The 20,343-nt window shown below is 40.6% G+C and overlaps 1 protein-coding gene across 8 annotated transcripts in view; it reads right to left on the bottom strand.

Moving 5' to 3' along the window:
• Positions 1-20,343, bottom strand: part of CAMKK1 (calcium/calmodulin dependent protein kinase kinase 1) — a 323,389-nt gene that overhangs the window by 251,541 nt on the left and 51,505 nt on the right. The window lies entirely within an intron of this gene.

Below are 20,343 nucleotides of genomic sequence, written 5' to 3'. Positions count from 1 at the left end.
GGAATGTGTAGCATGGTTTACAGAATGAGGCAGTGTGGAATAGGGAACATACAGCATAACATAATGAATGAGGCGGTGTGGAATAGGAAATGTACAGCATGGCGTACAGAATGAGATGACATTGATGTAAAGGGAATGTAAAGCATAAAAAGGGAATGTGTAGCATGGCTTACAGTATGAGGCAGTGTGGAATAGGGAACATAAAACATAATGAATGAGGCAGTGTGGAATAGGAAATGTACAGCATGACATATGGCATGAGATGACATTGATGTAAAGGGAATGTAAAGCATGAATAGGGAATGAGTAGCATGCCTTACAGAATGAGGCAGTGTGGAATAGGGAACATTCAGCATAACATAATGAATGAGGCGGTGTGGAATAGGAAATGTACAGCATGGCGTACAGAATGAGATGACATTGATGTAAAGGGAATGTAAAGCATGAATAGGGAATGAGTAGCATGGCTTACAGAATGAGGCAGTGTGGAATAGGGAACATACAGCATAACATAATGAATGAGGCGGTGTGGAATAGGAAATGTACAGCATGGCGTATAGAATGAGATGGCATAGAATACAGAATGTAAAGTAGGTTACACAAAATTAAAAATGGAGTTCCAGCCTATTATGAAAAAAAAAAAAAAAGTCAGCCACTCACCTGTCACAAGATTCAGCGATGTGCTCCCTGCAGCAGGGGTCAACGGCTGTCCTCTGTCCCTAGCGCTGGCACCTAAAGTGTGGGCACCTGGCTGTGACAGCTTGAGCCTTCACAGCTGGGTGCCCACTATGCATGTGCGAGCAGCGCTGAGCATTGCGAATGGTCCCAGAGCCTCCTTGGACCTATCACGTGTCCCAGAAGACTGTGGGAGGGAGGGGAGGTAAGGAGAACATCTGCTTCCAATCGCCTAGGCAGCTGGATGAAAGGTGCCAATTTGTTATGGGGAGCGGGGGACCAGGGCTTAAAGTTCCCCTTTTGGGTGGAGCTCTGCTTTAAGCAGTGGTAGTGCAGCTCTGAGAGATAGCATCCTCTGTTGGCTTCTGTGTTTACAAATGACACTGCTGATCAAGTGAGCTATCAAATCCTGTGTGGGTCCCGCATTGAGGGAGGTTTAGATTGAGTCAGACAGCCCGGTGTGAGTGGCAATACAGGAGATCTTTGGCCTAACACTTGTCATCCCTTAGGTCCCATCTACAACTCCTCTTCTCTGGCTCAAAATCCATAGCAGTTACATGGGCTGATATGGCGGTAATTCTGACAGTGTCTGCCAGGCAGTAATGGCTGAGATAAGTGAGACATGTTTAAAGATGTATGACCATAGAGAATACATGATGGCTATTGTATAGTTTCCGGGAGCCACAGCTGCAGCATATTTTTGTCTATAGATATGCATCACAAAAACCACCGTAGGCAGCTATATGCACATAAACATCAGCACTTGCAATTACACATGTAGCATACATGCAGCAAAGCATAACAACAGTTTGCAAGTGCCGGCAGTTTTTGTAATGCATGTCTGGGGGCTAAAATACACTGCAGCTATGGCTCCTGGGCCCCATAAGCGTTGTAATGTACATTTTGCGGCTGTACGCCTGAAATACGGTCATATCCAAGAACCCATACAGTAACAGTGGCTAGGGCTGCATTTATTAGCCCATTCCAGTTAGCTATTGAAGGTGTCTGTTCCTTTTTAGCAAAATGCAGTTAAACAGTTTCTGAACCCACAACAGTAAAATCAGTCTGTATATGCAGTAAAGCATAAACAGCGGCTGAGGTCATTCCTTAACATTGGACTCTTGGGTTCAGTTGAGCAGTGTCCATCCATTCACCAGTAAAGCATGCTTGTCATACCCAACAGTGGAACCTAAGGCATTAATCCTCCGCATTGTGTAAAAAGGCTATTTGGTACTGAGTTTTCTGATCTCCCCTTCTTCCACAGTCCCCAATCCATCTGCTGATAGAACAGAGCCTTAGGAGGAACGCTGCACATGCTCAGTTTGGTGTGCAATGCAGAAGATTTATTTGGGGGGGGGGGGTTGCGAGTGATCGGCACAGGGCCAATCAGCCTCATAGGACAGTCAGAGGAGAATTAAACTCTTCCTATAAGCTTTAACCAGTCCTCGGCTGGACACTGATAGAAATCACAAGATTGCTATATACTGCTGATGAGGAAAGGTATTTAGCAGTTTATATTTACGAAAATAATTGCACTTCCATATTCTGTGTACTGTGGGAGACCAGATATAGTGAATGCAGGGTCCTGGGTTTAGTAACTTTAATGGCATAGAAGAGCATTTGTTTTCCTGAGCTGCTAAAAATTCATATAAAACAAGACCAAACCTTTTTTTATATGTTTCAGCTTACCATTCCTTAGATGTAGTAACTGTATTTGATTTATTTTTTTTGCCTTATTCTCACGTGGTGTGCCACTTCCCTTCCCAGTGTGAGAAAACACACACTCACGTACTGTATCTATGGAGGAGCATACAAGAAAATCTCTGTTGCCAGTTTCTCCTACATCGAACTAAATACTAATAAATTAGTGTAGCGCTAAACATACAAATAAAACAGTACCATTATAATGAATAATACATAATATAATTAATGTGATAAGTGCTGTGATCCTCACAGTGCTCTTAGACCACTAAATACCCTCGTAAATATCACTCTCTTACAAATATTATAATCATATTCCATAAAAATATATTGTGATAGTGCCACTTCAAAAAAATATATAAATAAATAAATAAATATCGGGTGATGGTGCCACTTTAACTTCATTCAATGTCCAATATTCCAATTCAAATCCATCTATTCCAAGTGTTCTCTATATACATGCACAGTGTTTATATATAGATAGTGCCACTCGTGAACCAACACACTTCTTTCCACTTCGGCTGCAATGCCTGCTCACCTCCTTCCTGCGACCCCTAGGGGCCCACAAGCCTTTAGGATCACCCTGGATCCTCAAAATTCCTGGTTTGGCACCTTCCTGATATTCCTCCTATCAGGCCTCCTCCACTCCTTCACTGTTATGCCTCACAGGCTCCTCACCAGCGATTGTCTGCAAACTCTCTCTCACAGAAATAGTGAGTGAAAAAACAGATCCTCCATAGTGTAGTATTTCCAATATGTAAGGGTTTAATATCATATAGCCAAAAAGTAACTCACATTCGGTTGTACAGCGGCAATTCCGTCCCTATATGGGCAAACTGCAAACCTCTGATGATACTTCCTGATAACCAGGAAAATGGCGTCCCACACCGGAAGTGCGACACTCCGGATACCGGAAGTTGCGTCTTAGCTTTGCCTACGCGTTACGTCACGTACCTCGTGACTTCTTCAGAAAAAAAAAAATTTTTCTGCTAAAAATTTATATAATGCTTGGGGGTTCTAAGTAATTTTCTGGCAAAAAAATGTCAGAATTGACCCAGTAGGGAAGTAGTTAAAGTCTAGTAATACACTGTCTCACTTAGCTCTGCACATGCTCAATTGCTCTATATCTTTAGGCACTGTGCCAAATTTGGAGAGGCCTATCTGCTGAATGCCTAAAGGTTTAATGCTGCTCAGGACTTTTTATTGACTCTGGACTCTGGGCTTCAACAAAATGGCAGCCTCCAGCAAGAAGAAACAGGAACATTTCTGGAGGCAATTTACAGCACACACATATTTTGGCAGCCACCTCCACCAACTTGCTTACTTAGGGGTGTGGAAATTTTTGAAATAACCACTTGTTCAGGGACAAAAAAAAAATAAATTTCAACCAAAACTGTATGTCTGGAGCTTTAAATTAACAAAAACGGGCTTTATGACAACCTAAGCAATTAATATTTTAAAAATTTAATTATCGCCCCCTCCCTGCCTGCCTCCAGCACTGCACCCGGGGACTAGCAGGGAGGAGAGAGCCCTTGCAGTGTAATGAGCACCGATTGGGTGCTAGTCAGCAAAGGGGAGTATCAGGCTTATCCTTTATCATTTCGATGGGCTCTTTTTGTGTTTTTTGCACGTTTAAAAAATAATTTTAGGCCTGAAAATTACATAAAACCGCCAAAACAAAATATTTTCTGAAAGCAAAAACCCTAGAGAATAAAATTGTGGTAATATCGTGTGACATAAATTGGAACTACCACTAAGGTCTAGGAAACGCAAAATTTCAGTAAAAAAAATAGACTAAATTTTAGAGCACAAAACAGCAATTAAATTACCCATTTTTTTTTTTTGTAAAATGTAAAAAAGTTGAGGTTGCACCAAGTATATAGATATTCAACATCTCAAACCTTAAATTTTTGCATGCTCGTGAAATGGTGACTAACTTTAGTACCTTATATTTTCTATAGGTCGACACTTTTAAAGCCCCTTATAGATCATCAGTTTAGTGTTACGGAGGAGGTCTTGTGCTAGAATTATTGCTCACACTCTGGCATGCTCGCCGATATGGAACATGTGTATCACAAACCAATTTTGCATAGGTACTCTGGCATGTGCTGTTAGGTTTATGCATGCGTATATGTGTGGGCCTCAAAAAAAATTTTTTTTTGGGGGGGGGGGGTTGTGCTTGGGTGTCTCCCCTGTACTAAACTGGATGTAATGCACTGCATTACATTCTTTACTGGCAACGATGGCTGAGAAATCTGTCAACAGGGGCCTGGAAGTGACGTTGTAACATCTCTTCCGGGTCAGGACAAGAAGAGGCACCCTCTACACACCGGCACCAGCTGAATTGGTCCAGGGACCACAGATGGGCAAGCAGAGCCCGGGAGACATAGCGGGCAGAACAGAGGTACACGGGGGGGGGGGGGACAGGAAGCAATCGGTGGCAGCGGAGCCGCCTGAATGCTTCTACCTAACAGGTTAGCCTTGCTGCTTGCCTGCAGTATGGCTAAAGTGTTAAAAAAAAAAAAAAAAAAAAACTACCCGCCTAGTGCCCGGAACTACATGTCCCAGGCATTGGGCGGTACAAATTAAACATCCCTGTTACTGCCCAGGAGATTGCCAGTTATTTAAAAAAAAACAAAAAAAAAAAAACACATTCCTCCTTCAACCCTGTTGCCACTGAGGAATGTTGCCAAACTCCTTTCCGCTGCCCAGCTCACCCTCAGTCCCCTGGACCCTGTCCCCTCACAATTACTGCAGCCACCTTCCTGCCCCACAACTTCAACCTATCCTTCTCCTCCTCCTGCACCTTTACCTCCCCACTCAAACATGCACTGGTCACCCCCATTTCCAAAAATTCTTCACTGGACCCCAATGAGTTGCTACCTTACTGACAACAACCTTCTTGATCCCCTACAGTCTGGTTTCTGCCCACAACATTCCACAGAAACTTCCCTACTAAAACTCACCAATGACCTACTAACTGCTAAAACCAATGGCCAGTACTCCATACTCCTACTCTTAGACCTTCCTGCTGCCTTTGACACAGTTGACCACCCGCTCCTCCTCACCAAACTCCACTCCCTTGGCCTCCATGACTCTGCTCTTTCCTGGTTCTCCTCCTACCTATCTCAGTGCATATTCAGTGTCACATACAACACCATTCCCTCCACTCCTCTTCCTCTTTCTGTTGAGGTACCCCAAGGTTCTGTCCTTGGACCCCTCCTCTTCTCTCAGTATACCTCTTCCCTGGGAGAGTTGACAACCTTCCATTGCTTCCAATACCACCTCTTTGCTGATGACACCCAGATCTATCTCTTGACTCCTCAACTGCCCCCTCACATACCATAAATTTACTGAGTGACATATCAGTATGGATGTCACACTACTTCCTCAAACGCAATCTTTCTAAAACGGAGCTTGTAATAATTCATCATCCCCGATACCCTCCCCATGACTTTTTCCAGTGAGACCATTGGCACAGCCATTGGTCCCTCAACATATGCCAGGGTGCTATGTGTAATCCTAGACTCTGACCTCTCCTTCAGGCCCCACATCCAATCACTGGCTAAATTTTGCTGCCTTAACCTCGGCAACATTTCCAGAATTCGCCCCTTTCTGACTAACGACACCACAAAACAACTTATTCACTCCTTGGTTATTTCCCACTTTGACTACTGCAAGTCCCTCCTCAGTGGCCTACCTTTGCACAGGCTACCCCCCCCCCATTCAGTCTATTATGAATGCTACTGCTAGACTAATACAGCTTACTAACTGATCAGTTACTTCTGCCCCTCTCTGCCAATCTCTTCTCTGGCTTCCCCTACCCCATCGTATAAAATTCAGAATACTAACCACAACATCACCCCCAGCTATATCACCAACCTCATCTGCAGATATCGCCCAAATCGTCCTCTCCATTTCTCCCAAGACCTCCTGTTTCCAGCTCCCTTGTTACCTCCTCACACGCTTGCCTTCAGGACTTCTCCAGAGCCTCTCCCATCCTCTGGAACTCCCTGCCTAGTATGTCGGTCAGCTTCTACCCTGTCCGCTTTTAGGTGATCCTTGAATACTCATTTATTTAGGTAAGCCTACCTCACCTCCACCTAAAAACTGTACTTTAGTCACCTCTATCAGATCATCCCCTGCAGCTATTACCTTTTGTACCACCACCACCCCCCCCACCCCCCCACACACACTTAAGATTGTGAGCTCTATGAGCAGGGCCCTCTTGTTCCTTCTGTATTTAACTGTGTTGTAATTGTACTGTCCCCTTTTATATTATAAAGCACTCTGAAAACGGTTGGCGCTATATAAATCATGTATTATAATAATAAAAACAATAATCACAAGGGATGTTTACATTCTTTGTGATAGCAATAGAGTTGAGAAAAAAAAATTAAAGACCGTTTAAAAATAAAAATATGTAATAAATAATACTTTTTTTTTTTTTTTTAAAGCACTCCCATCCCTCCGTGCTCATGGCCAAAGGCAAATACATACTTAGGCCGTGCTTGCGTTTACGCATGTAAGGTATTGTCGTGTATGTTATAGCAAGTGCAATAATTTAATCAGACTTCTTGTGTAACTCTAAACTGGTAACTTGTAAAGGTTTTTAAAGCGTCGCCTATGGAGATTTTTAAACACTGTAGTCTGGTGCCATTTTTACGGGCATACACATTATTAAAGAGTGACATGGTAGGTATCCATTTACTTGGCATAACATTATATTTTGCCAAACAATTGGGTATTATATTGTGTGCACTAAAATTCATTAAATTTTTCCAAAACATTCACATTTGAAAACCGCTGCACAAATACCGTGTGACATAAAAAAATTTGCAAAACCACCATTTTATTGACTCAGAACTCTGGGCTTCAGAAAAATGGCAGCCTCCAGCAGGAAGAAACTGGAATAATGCTGGAGGCAATTTACAGCACACACTAATTTTAGTAGCATAATTAATAATGTGAAATGTATGTTTCTTGTTAAAGAACATTATTTTTTTCAAGTTATGGGTAATGTTCCACTTTAACCTGGTTGAAAGGACTTTTGGTTGCCATTACCCAGACCCCCAAGGATTGCCTTTATAGACTTGTTTTGCACAACGAGGTCCTCCATATGGCAAGATTGTTGGCACAATATACCAGCTCAATATAGCAGCTTCTAATTTCACAGCAGGGTTATTTCCTTTTATTGTTACCAGCATAGCTGTCTAATATTATAATTGTAGGTTGGGAGTGCCAAGCCACCACTGTGTAGAAGTAATTAGAGCTTAAAGTGACAGCTTGTGCGACCAAAGAGTTCTGAGGACAAAGGTGAACTACTAGTAAAATCTAAAAATTATTCCTTATATCTAAAATTTTCTAATGAGACCTACATAAATTATTTAAATCAATTGGTTTGCATAATTTTGGATTTCAGAAAGGGAAGGAACTTTGGACCATCTTAGAAATAATGCAATTATGATTTTAGATTAACATAAATAGGGTTGCAATGTCTTCAATCCATAGTTTAATAGTAATCTTGTTCATTAACACAGGATGGAAAAATGATTTTGCCATACTTCTCATTAAAGCCTGTAATGACTAAGACCCTGTGTCAACTTTTGTTTTTATTGCTTCAGATTGTTTTTTCCTATACAAGACTGTAAATGCAAAAGCAGTTTGAAGCACATCGACTGCAGGTCATATTTACTTAAAATAATTCCTGAATGATCTGAGACGACTCTCAAACTGGTGTCAAAAGAACACTGCATTTACTGAATAATACTAGCCATAACAGTAATGTAAAGTAAATATACTTGAACCACATACAAATCACATTAAAATTTGCACATATCTAGCGCCAGCTGTATCTAATCACCCCTAACATGGCTGTCACATCTATCATAGAATTCACCTGAGAACATAGGGACAGCTTAGTTTCCACCTCCTCTTAGAGATCCCATAGCATAAAACCTGGTAATTCATAACTAAGAACATAAAATAACAATTTCTCCTCACGCACTACATCACTGGTTCACGTGCATTAATAGGAATCCACTTTTGGAAGCACAAATCCACATTGAAGCCAGCACATCTGGATGTCTGTTGCCAAAATAAGAGACAAAACCACTCATTCTACAGCTCTCCAAGGCTTTTGGGGCATGCTTGCAATAATGGCGTATTTTTCACCTCTATGGACAGTATAGAGTTATAGAATTACTAAACCCATAAAAAAACAGTGAAATCACTCTGTATATGCAGTAAAGCATGCTTGGTATACTCACTGTGAAACCTAAGGGGTTAATCCTTCACACTGTGTAAAAAGGATGTTTGATCATGTCTTCTCTGATCCTCCCTTTCTTCTACTGTCCCCAATCAATCTACTGATAGAACAGAGCCTTGGGCGCAAAAGCTGCACATGCTCAGTTTGGGGTGTATTGCTACAGTGTTTTTTTTCTCTTTGGAAGGGTGGATGTGATTAGTACAGGACTAAATCAGCACTGTTAAGACAGAGGGTCAGGGGTTAAGCAGCCTCATAGGCAGGGGCTGACTGACACCTCATGGGGCCCCCAGGCAATAGGGGATCATGGGGCCCCTGTGTCCTTGCCCAAACTCAAAAAAGCCTATGAAAAAGGTACCAGGGGCATCTCATGGGCCCCCCCTACTGACCCCAGGCCCTCGGGCAGTGCCAGAGTTTCCAAATGGTCAGTCCGCCACTGCTCATAGGACAATCAGGGGAGACTGAAAACTCCTCCTAAAAGCTTTAACCAGTGCTCTGCTGGACAATGATAGAAGTCACAAGACTGCTATACACTGTTGATGAGAAAAGGTATTTAGCAGTTTATATTTACTAAAATAATTGTACTTCCATGTTCTATGTACTGTGGGAGATCATATATAGTGAATGCAGGGTCCTGGGTTTGGTAACACTTTAGAGAGTTCATCATCAGGTACAAATATTCCACAATTAGGCACAAAAGACATTTGCAATTTGCCACATGCTTAGAACAATCTATTGTTTATGAAATTGAACTGCATGTACAGCAGCACTGCAAAAATATTAAGATCATTTGCATAAAACATGCCCTGTTCTGCCCGAAAATTAAAAACAAGCTATGATGGCATTCCTAACCTTCTAGGTAGTCTTCTTTTATACACTGTTCTTATATTACTATTTAAAAGTAATTAGGCAAATTGCAGTGTTCAAATATTCTAAAATGAAAGGTTACGAGTGTTTATGCTTCATTACAAGGAAATTTTTATCAATGTTAGCAGTTCCTGCTTAAATTATGAATAAAACTAAACAGAACAAAAGTGTACAAGCATGGCAAGCAAGGTAATAGCATAATAATTATTTTGCTATTAGATTTAATTTCACAGCTGTAATTTTAGGAGACAATTGTTAGAAACAAAAACATTATGCTTTATGTTTGATTAAGAAGATAAACTGAATAAAACCACAATTTTACACAAGCACAATTCTTAGATGCAAAGAAGTGACGTTACTGGCCAAGCTGTCTATGTTCTTTGTCACTTAAGCCTTGGGGTTGTCAAAGGTTGTTAACCATCCTGATTTTTTTGGATGGTCTATAAAAATAAACAATAATTATTATTTTCTAAAAAGTCTGTGAAAAATGGTACTGCTATTCTGCAGTTGATTATTATTATTTTTTCTTTACTTTTAAATGTATAGTCCTTAAGTGTATGTAAATCCTAACAATGAATTCTTCTTACTTGCTATCTTTTGGATTGTGACATTGTTGGTGATGTGTTGGTAAAGGCCTCAAATCTATTTCTGAGAAGGCCATCCCTAGGAAAAAAAAAAAAAAAAAAAGAAAGAACAACCACCACAGACTTGCAACCTTGCATGGCATCCTACAAGAATCTCATGAATACATGGGACTGAGCCATGGAGAGCAAAGGATGTCTCTAAACATTTTGTACCTACAGTTTTAATTTTAAAAACCTGGGCAAGTCTAATTTCACTTACATTTCAAGAGTTTATAAGGAGAGCAGACAGGGATGAGTTATAGGATTTTTTTCTAATCCAAAAGTACTTTTCCATTTTATGTAACTTTTAAAGCAGGCTTCATTGAAATTCTTATGTATTAATGCTGATGCTATAAACGGATTCTAGAATTGTGTTTCAAGACATAAGAAGGGCCCTGGGCAAAGGTGTCATATGGCTTACACCATTATATTTTCTTGAGAAAATTATTACTATCATGGTTTATGTTGAGGTAACATGAATCTTACCAGTTGAAGAGGAACTTGCATCATGATTACCTAAAAACACCAGAGAGCATTACTACGGTTTTCTTTAGACATGACACGTTTTCTCATTGTAGACTGTACTGTAGTTCTGATATATCTGAATATCGAAACACTGTATAGAAAGAGAACTTCTCGGTTTCATGCTTCCTTACTTCCTATTAGATGTTCGGAGGTCTCAAAAAGGTCTTTGTTTTGCTGGAATTGGGCTGTGTAAAAGAAAATCTTTCTAGAAAGTTTGTCATTGCTGACTACGCATTCTGCAAATGCTGGATTTCTGAAGCTCATGCAGATCATCTTACTTCAGCAATTACTTCAATAATCCAGAACAAATAGACAAAAAAAGGGCTCCTGCCATGGACCTTTCAAGGCATACATGTTTCATGTTAGTTACTCAAAAGTATTAACGCCAAAGGGTAAGAATTACAGCCAGTCAATCAACCTTTTCAAAAAAGAGGTTGACAATAGAAGACCCCATTAGAAAGTCTGTATGCCAAAAAGTATCCGTGACAAAGAGTAGACAAAGCCAAGCGCTTTATACCAAAAATAAAAGGTTAAACCATACAATTAAGGCCAATTATCTAAAGGAAAGGGCTGTCTCAGCCAATTCATAAAAATTTTAATAAACATTTTACAGGAAAATGACAAATTAATAACAAAAAACTTTGCATCTGTCTGGTTGTTATACATTATCCAAGAGACAGATGGGAAGCTTTCACTTTCAGTTCTGTATAAGATCCAAAGTCTTACCCATGTCATTTTCTGAACAAATCTATGTATATTTTTCACCAAGATGGAGGAGTATTTAACATATTTTGAAAAGAATATCAAAAGATACAAAGAAGACTTTTACAGTCCAATGCATGAATGCATCAATAAAAATTCTTAAATATCAGTATACTAATTGGTAACCTGCTCACCTATACCTTTGAATGAATCTAGTACTGCTACCAAAGCACAGAGAATTCAAAGGCAGAAGACTAGGATGACAAGGGTTGGAGGGGGACAAAGTCTGGGTAGGCAGGAAAAATGTTCTCCAAAAAAAAAATTAAGGGATGGGGGTGGGGTTTTGGGTGATAAAGGAATATAGAGAAAGGAGAGGAAGGATTTGAGGGATAGGTGAATAAAAAGGTCTACTGGTCTATTCAACTACTTCAAGATTTTGAACGTAAGGGACATGCCCTAAAATACTTCAACAAAGTTTTAAGGATGCATCCCTTACAGTATATGCTACTCCTTTACCCCTGCCGCCGATCCCTCACCATTTTTAGCAGCAGTCACTTGTCAAAATGACAGTAAGGAAATGCTTTGCAGAAGTGACCATCAAAATGCAACTGCTCCTGTGTAAAATTACATTTGCAACTCTACTTCCTCTTCCTATCTCTGTCAGGGTCCCAAAATGTTCTTTTCTTGGACCTATCCTATTCTCAATCTACAACTCCTCCCTGGGTCAGTTATTAGCTTCCCATGGCTTCCAATACAATTTATACACTGATGACACCCAAATCTATCACTCCACCCAGTCCATCTACTACTCCATCACTGAATTACTAACAGACATACCAGACTGAATGTTACACCACTTTCTCAAACTCAATCTACCCAAAACAGAGCTCATAATATTTCCTCCCCCACATGCCCCTTTCCTTGGCTTCTCTTTCAACTATCAATCCATCCCCACATGCCAAGGTGCTAGGTGTAATCCTGGACTGCAAACTCTTATAGCCCCACATCCAGTCAATGTCCAAAGTCTGCCGCTTCAACTTCCGCAACATCTCTAATATACGCCTCCTCCTAACCAGTGACACCCCTGGTCATCTCTTGCCTCGACTACTGCAACTCCCTCCTGACTATCTTACCTTTACATAGGCTATCCCCCCTTCAGTCCATCATAAATGCTTCTGCCAGACTCATCCACCCTACCCGTTCAGTGTTTGCTACCCCTCTCTGCTGATTCCTCCTCTGTATTTTGAATTTAATGTGCTAGGTGAGCGGAAGCCAAACAACTTACAAAGCCATCCAAAACTCAGCCCCTGAGCTACATCAATAACATAGTCTCTAAATAGCAACCTAATTGTTCTTTTCGTTCCTCCCAAGACCTCCTGCTCTCTAGCTCCCATGTAACCTCCTCCCGTGCTTGTCTCCAGGACTTTTCCCATCCTCTGGAACTCCCTACCCCAATCTGTTTGACTATTCCCTGCTCTGTCAATTTTTAGGCCATCCCTGAGAAGCCTATCCCGCCTCCACCTAACAACTGTACTTCTATTTTCTCCATCAGCTCCCCCCCCCCCCACAGTTATTGCCTCTTGTATCGAGAAGGGCACTCTGATTCCTACTGTATTAACTTGTATTGTAACAGTCTGTCTTTAATAACTGTCTGGCCTTACTGTATGTTGTAAAGCACTGCGTAAACTGTTGGCGCTAGATAAAACCTGTAGAATAATAATTTGCATATTTGCAAGTGTAAATACAAAAGTTAAAATGTATTGTTTAATTGTATATACTATTTTATTCATATGCAGACTAAAAGTGTGACCTTTGATCTGCATATTGCATCACTTAAAGAAACCTTAAAAGTCAAAAAAAAAAAATTTTTAATTGCATTCTTATTAACCCCTACTAATTCCTCCCCTTCTCCACTTATTTTACTGCTGATTTTCAAATTTCTTGACCATTAATATTTATTAGTTTGCAATTTTCTCCAGTGCCAAAAAATTGCCCCAAAGTATAATTTTTTTTCATTTGTAAATAACGATTCCATAATTTGTACCAGAAACTGTGTCTACTTACTAAAAAACAAAACAAAAAAGACTACTTTTTATCTTCAGCAATGTCAAAATTATCAAGTAACGGGGTAAGCAAAAAAAAAAAAAAAAATTATACTCAGCTAGGTGGATGCAGCTGTCAATCACCGGCTCACTGGAGCACTGGACTGTTCAGGGGGCAGGAGGGGCTGGCTCTGACTCTCAGCAGATCGCTGAGAGGCTGAGTCAGGTGCCAGTCCTGGCTTCTGGGTGGATCCCAACCATATGGCGGGGATCTTTTCAGAGCCTGGACCGGCTAAGTGACGTTAGTCGACAGCAGACTTTAGCTCGCTGTCAGTGGAAAACAGGAGATTAAATAAAATGGGTTTGGCTATACTTCTTTACAAAAAAGTGGCAACCAGTCCAACCTATAACTAGCCTTTGCAGTACAGTGTACAGTCACTTGATCGCTGCTCTGGCCCTCCAGCGCTCACTGGAGTGATAGGCTGTGGAGGGGGTGGGAGCAGCTGGCTCAGGCTCTCAGCGGCATGAACAGGTTTCTGGACTGATCTTGACCATATAGTCAGGAACTTTCCAGAGCCTGGACAAACTGTGTGAACTTAGCCAACAGCGGGCTTTAGCCCTCTGTCAGGTGAAAAACACATCCATAGTTGAATTATGGCCAAAAAAAAAAAAACTTTAAGGGGTATACAGGTATGTGAGGTGAACAAGATAATTTTGGTATGACAGACAAATTCACATTGACGGTGTAGTAATATTAGTACCATTAAACTATATCTCCTGACAACATTCTCCTAAAATGATCAATTAGCAAACAAGATGTGTAAAACTTCTCTTTCTACATGAAACAAGCTTTTACCTGTTGAAATACATTTTTTCAAATTTATTATTTTATCAGCACTTCAAGTTGCATTTTTTTCTTGCCCTCCTCAACTGTTATCACCTGTCTAAAATCACCCAGCTTCATTACAGCACTAGTAGTAGTAAAACATGTCTGCTTAAAGAGCAGGCTAGAATATGTGTGTTATGTTCATTTGTAAAGGGAAATCTAAGCGTCATGAGCTAGACAAGGCACGAAACTTAGAAAACAAATGGACAAACAAATTGAATTAAATAATGAATCGAAGCTTGATTATATTGATAGATGATTTAACGGAATGCAGCGCCTGACCCCTGCCCGTCTCACCAACTCGTGACAAATGACCAGCCGATCTCACACCGCGCTGTCACTTGTGTAACAATGCCACTCTCAGCTGCACCCTGCACAAAGATTTTCCAGCTCACGGGACCACAATCTGTTTGCCAGCAGCCTGAGAACGATTGTTACTGGGCCAAGTTAATTACTCAATTAACCCTTCACACCGCCACCACTACCTTTTTAAAGAGAAGGAAGAAACTCACAAATCCTAGCAATAACATTATGATATTAGCATAAGCATCTGTAACACACACTGTCACCACAGACAGGGATATTCAGAGGGTTATTACATACAGTAGCACTCTTCAAGAGACAGGGATTCTTTAGTTTACATTAAAAGCTTTAGAGACAGTTTCAACACTTTTCAAAATAGGGTTTATTACTAAAAAGGTCAAAATGGTGCAATTAAAATATTTACAGAAAGAGATGTTACAAAGACATAAAGAGAACAATAAAGCAACAGAGAAATAAAAGAAAGGAGTTAAAAAGGCAGAATACTTGCAATGTCCTTGTTTAAGCAGAGTCCAATTGTCCGAGCAAAAACGTTGCCTTGCTCTCAAGTCTGTTAGATGTTTCTCAATTGATGTTAAATGAGAGCTTCCTTTCCCCAGGCCTATCAGTCCTTTTCTGTGATATTAAAGGGGTGTCGCCTGAGAACAACTGACCAATCACCCAGTTTGCGGATGGGTGCTAGGCGGCCCCCAAGTTAATGACCAAGTCCCAACTGCAGTTTCATACTAATATTAATAACCTCCAGTATGTGCAGGTGGTATTCTAGCAACTAGAAGATTAAAATTCAGAATTATATTTCAAACCCAGTGATACCAAACACAGCGTACCCTTGTCACCCAGGAGGGAAGAGACTGCTTTCTTCTCTCTCCTATGTGCTAATATAGTCATGTATGATCTTGTTGGGCTAGTATAAAAATGATCTATCCAAATATATACCTAATATTAATGTGCCCAGTTCCTGTTGATTTTTATGAACTATATGTGAAATGGTTACATGTGGATACAACGTTTTATGGCACTCTCTGCATTCCTAGAGCCCTAGTGGCCTAACAGGTCAGGTATGTGATGGCTGACTGAGTTATTGTTTTACAAATCGGGCAGAGGAAAGTGGTTTTCAAAACAGACATTCTGCACAAGACTAATTAGCAGTTTACAGTTCTGTAGAGGAGTCTCTATTTGTGTTTATTTAAGATAAGAGGCTCTTTTGAAGTTTTGTTACAACTTTCAGCTACTAGGATGCTATGGATACGGGTCTATAACTTAAAGCTGAAGTTTAGCCTAAACAGACAGCGATGCTTTCACATCAAATTTAAGATGGTGTTTGTTTGAGAGTCTTCAAGGACAGGGAGCATACCAAGCAAGTATCAGCTTACTACTGTTTCTATGTCAAGGCAAATGCTTAAGCCGGCCATCGAGGTTTCATATTCTCAGTCGGTTGATATTACCCAAATTTGATTGTTGTAAGACTTAGGTACAACCAGCATGTTGGATTTTTAATGCTACAACCACTAGCAATAATTACTGTCCCCCCCTTCCCCCCACTAGGAGAACACAATAGCTACATGGGAGGGACTCATGTCAGCAATGACTGTGTTGATGTGGGAATAGAAAGGTTTTTTTTCCTGCAACACATGGTTGCAGGAAAGAAAAATTGCATTGTCTATGGTCTGCCTTAGTATTGGTAACAGATCTGATTAACTAATGCTGTATTAACATGCTGTAAAAATTGATTTTGCTACCTGAGGTTACCATGGGGCATTAAGCAGGGGCTCAATGGGATCATGCAAAGGGTGCTCTGTTGCTCTCTTTCTAGGTTGTCATTGGTGATTTTAGCATGAAATGCTCCCCAGCCACAGAACACCTATTGGATTTTTGGAGGGCTGGGGATCTGCATCCATGTCCTATGAACAGCAACCTTGCTTCTGCTTCAACAGCCATCTGAGGAGAACTAAGTATCTGAGGAGTTAAGGACTGCAGCTCTTTCCTACCCCCCCTCTCCCTTTCTGCTGTTTTAGTTATCTCATCACTGTGTTTTTTAGTGGGGGCTAGTCATCCAGTCTAGTTTTGGATGCAAAATGTGAAATGATCTGAAATAGTTTATGGTTAGTCTGCGCCTTAAGGCTAGACCTGTTGGGATACGAGGTTCTTTAATATATATAAAAAACTTTAGGTTACCAATTACAGTGGTATTCCTTAAAAATATGGTTGCTGCATTTGGGGTTTTTTTTTGGCTTTTTTCCTTTATTACCACCTGGTGATTCGACCAGTAACACACTTCCTTTCTTAGGGTGTATCTAGACAAATTTAGATGGACTTAACTAACAAATGAAAGCTGAATTCCAGCTAAGTCTTTTTAAAGGAATCACAGCGACAGTTATTTCTTTTGGAATAAAGGATTTGCATAAATGAATAAATGAAACACACCATTGCAGGGGCGGACTGACCATTTATAAACTCGGGCACTGCCTGGGGTCAGTAGGGGGCCCCATGAGATGCCCCTGGTACCTTTTTCATAGGCTTTTTTGAGTTTGGGCAAGGACACAGGAGCCCCATGATCCCCTATTGCCCGGGGGCCCCATGAGTTGTCAGTCCGCCTCTGGACCATTGTAAGCACCCCTGTCTGTGTTAAATGGTTTGTCTCATCTCACCAACAACCACTTTTGCCGGACGGCTTGGTCAGTTAAAGGAACTTGAAAAAGACAAAAAATTAGTCAGTTGCAAGATTTGTTTTTGGGCTTAGTATTGCTTTAGATAAACTCTGTGGCCATTTTAGCTTATTAAACTTATTTATGTGTCTAGTCTCTTTATTTAGAGTTCACATTCTATTGCTCCTCTGTACTATCTTGTGGAAGTTCTTCTGTTACAAGAACTTGGTTTATTTAATTTTTTTCCTCTCATGTCCCTTGACAAAGCAGGGCCTAACTTATGAACACAACATATCCCACCACATTGGTTTTGAAAGGCTTGATTACTTCCCTTGGCCATCATGAAAATATTATACTTTGGCCCCATAACAGCCATTATGTGTACAGAGATGTATACATATTAGAAAAAAAAACCCAAAGAAAATCGGCATGCATGCTTTCTGCTGTAAACAGGTCAGTGAAATAATATTCCTTCACATTTTAATCAGGGTAGCCTAGAGGGGAAACCTGGGTTACCTTAAGTCACTCAGATGTTTGCCTATTTCTCACATATCTAATTACAGGAGAGTATTTAAAGAATCCTGTTGTTGCTGCATCTTGCTGCAGGTTAAAGTGATTTAAAACCTATTTTTTGTCCTTTAAAATAACAAACATGTTATACTTACCTACTCTGTGCAATGGTTTTGCACAGAGCAGCCCTGATCCTCCTCTTCTTGTGTTCCCTTGCTGGTGCTCCTGGCTCCTCCCCTCTGCTGAATGCCCCAATAGCAAGCTACTTGCTATAGGGGCACTTGTGTGGGTTAGCTTCCAAGCCCGCTCTGTGTGTCCATTGACATACAATGCGTGGCTCGGCCCCATCCCCTGCTCTCTCCTCAATGGCTCCTACTGCTGTTTCTCTATGCAATAAGGAAAGAGAGAGCAGATAGCGCTACTGCTCTTGTATGCATCGAGATTGGGCTCAAGTAAGTATAAGGGGGGCTTGGGGGGAGCTGCATGCAGAAGGTTTTTTTACCTTAAAGCATACAATGCATTAAGGTAAAAAAAAAAAAAAAAAATCTGCCTTCAGAACCACTTTAATTATAGTTTAAGCCTAGTTTTCTCTCCTTCAGCCTACTATATCAATATAGCACACAGTTCCCTACAACCATTTTAGTAAAGCAGACATAAATAAGGATTTTTTTTGGACCAGAGTGGAATATTTTTCTGGAAAAACTATCTATATTTCTTATCCATCCCTACTTTGATATAAAGGTCAAACTAATGCCAAAACTTAGAACTAGCCTTGCCTATTCCACACATACAGCTGATAAGAATTTGTTACTCAACTGACAGTATTCAGTGAGCTTTTGAAAGTCTGTGTTCAGATGAGCAAATCATACCCTCATTCCTAAGCCATCTGGTCCTCCTGAGATCCATCTGTACTCATTAGAAATAAGGCAAAAAAGACAATATGTGGTACAATATGTGGATGAATGAAATTACAGAGATGTTAAGTACTTGAAAGCAGTAAAGCAAGACACACACACACACACACACACACACACACACACACACACACACACGATACAGCTAGACCTGGTACCTGCAAAATATTTTATTTGGTAATATATCTAAAATATTCCCCAATAATGTAGACTGGCAATACACACAAACCGGTAATAAAGCAATAAATGGCAACCAGTTAATAATTTGTCTAATATTATGAATGTATGAGGCATCCTGAAGAAATATACCCGGTTTTACTGGTAAAATAAATGTATTTTATTATACAATGGAGACTCAAAGCAAACAAGCCTCTTTCTCAAAACACAAAACTACTTCAAGGTCACATCTGTCGAAAAAGAGCACCAAGTAGTTGGCCATGTGAGATCAGTGCTGGAAGAAGTCTGTGTGTAGTAATGATATGTTTCCACATTATTGTCTTGCTACCCCTATGATTATTACTAAAATCCCATATCCTATCAGTAAGCAAAAATACATCTTGTAATAAGATGCAGTTTGTTACCACGCAATTCAAAGTTCATGTCAACTTTGATAGGTCAATATGAGCCTATTGATGGTCGATGACACTGCCAGGGGTGTTACTAGACTTTGGCACCCAGGGACAGGGCTGCTGTTAGAAACCACAGGGTCCCATACAGCCAACAAGACAGGGCCTCCCCAACAAAAAAACAAAAACACAAAAAAAAAAAATTTACTGTGCTTCAGTTATGAATGAATACAGCGAGTGATCAGTACCGATCACTTGTGTTTATTCCAGAAAGGAAGGGGCTGATAAGTGACATTTATTGGACCCTTCCACCACTCTCCATCCTAAGGGATAATATTGTGTGCTTGCAGCTGGCGGTAGGAAGGAGAGATGGGAAAGCACTTTGGGGGCAGGAGCACAAAAAGGGGGCCTGGGCAGCAGGGGGAAACGTATGGTGCATGGGAGGGGGGGCAATTACTGGACTCAATCCCTTGTATGGCTCTCTTTGCAGCAGCTGAAAGCCAGCAGGAGGCGGAGGAGAAGAAGCCAGCTGCTGCAGAGAGCTGGCCAGGGGATTGGCTCCAGTACCTGCCCCCCGCCGATCACCTCCCTTCCCACATCCAGTTCACCCAGGCAGGAGGACCAGTGTTACCCCCTTATCCACGGCCACATGCCCCACATCTTCTAGAGTGCCCCGGGTCTCTTTAAGATATATTAGATAATAAAATTCTTTATGGTATGCAGATTTGGAAAATTACACAGTATTATCACAGTCTAATTTTCAATCGGTTATTTATTTGGTCTTCATAAATGTAACATTACAGTTTTTAGATTCTTAGATTTGATCCAAATTGCTCATCATAATATCTTACCAACCCCTCAACAATTTTAATTCTTTGTGTCCCCCTAGTTGCCTCTGGTCTATTAGAAATACTTCTGTCCCTAGAAATGCCCAGGACATCACATCTGATCACACGTACCTAAAGCAATGCAAAATATGCAGGATAACAACTACACAGGTGTGCAGCCAGCCCTAAGCCGAGTATTAAGCTTTACTGGAAATTCAGAAATGCAGACCATATAAAAATCTAAGCTATACATATAGAAAAAATTAACCTCATC

This window comes from Staurois parvus, unplaced genomic scaffold (genome assembly GCF_062004578.1).
Source record: "Staurois parvus isolate SC_StPar_1 unplaced genomic scaffold, SC_StPar_1.0 ptg000206l, whole genome shotgun sequence".
Lineage (NCBI taxonomy): Eukaryota > Metazoa > Chordata > Amphibia > Anura > Ranidae > Staurois > Staurois parvus.
This window is presented reverse-complemented; position numbering and strand designations above follow the sequence as displayed.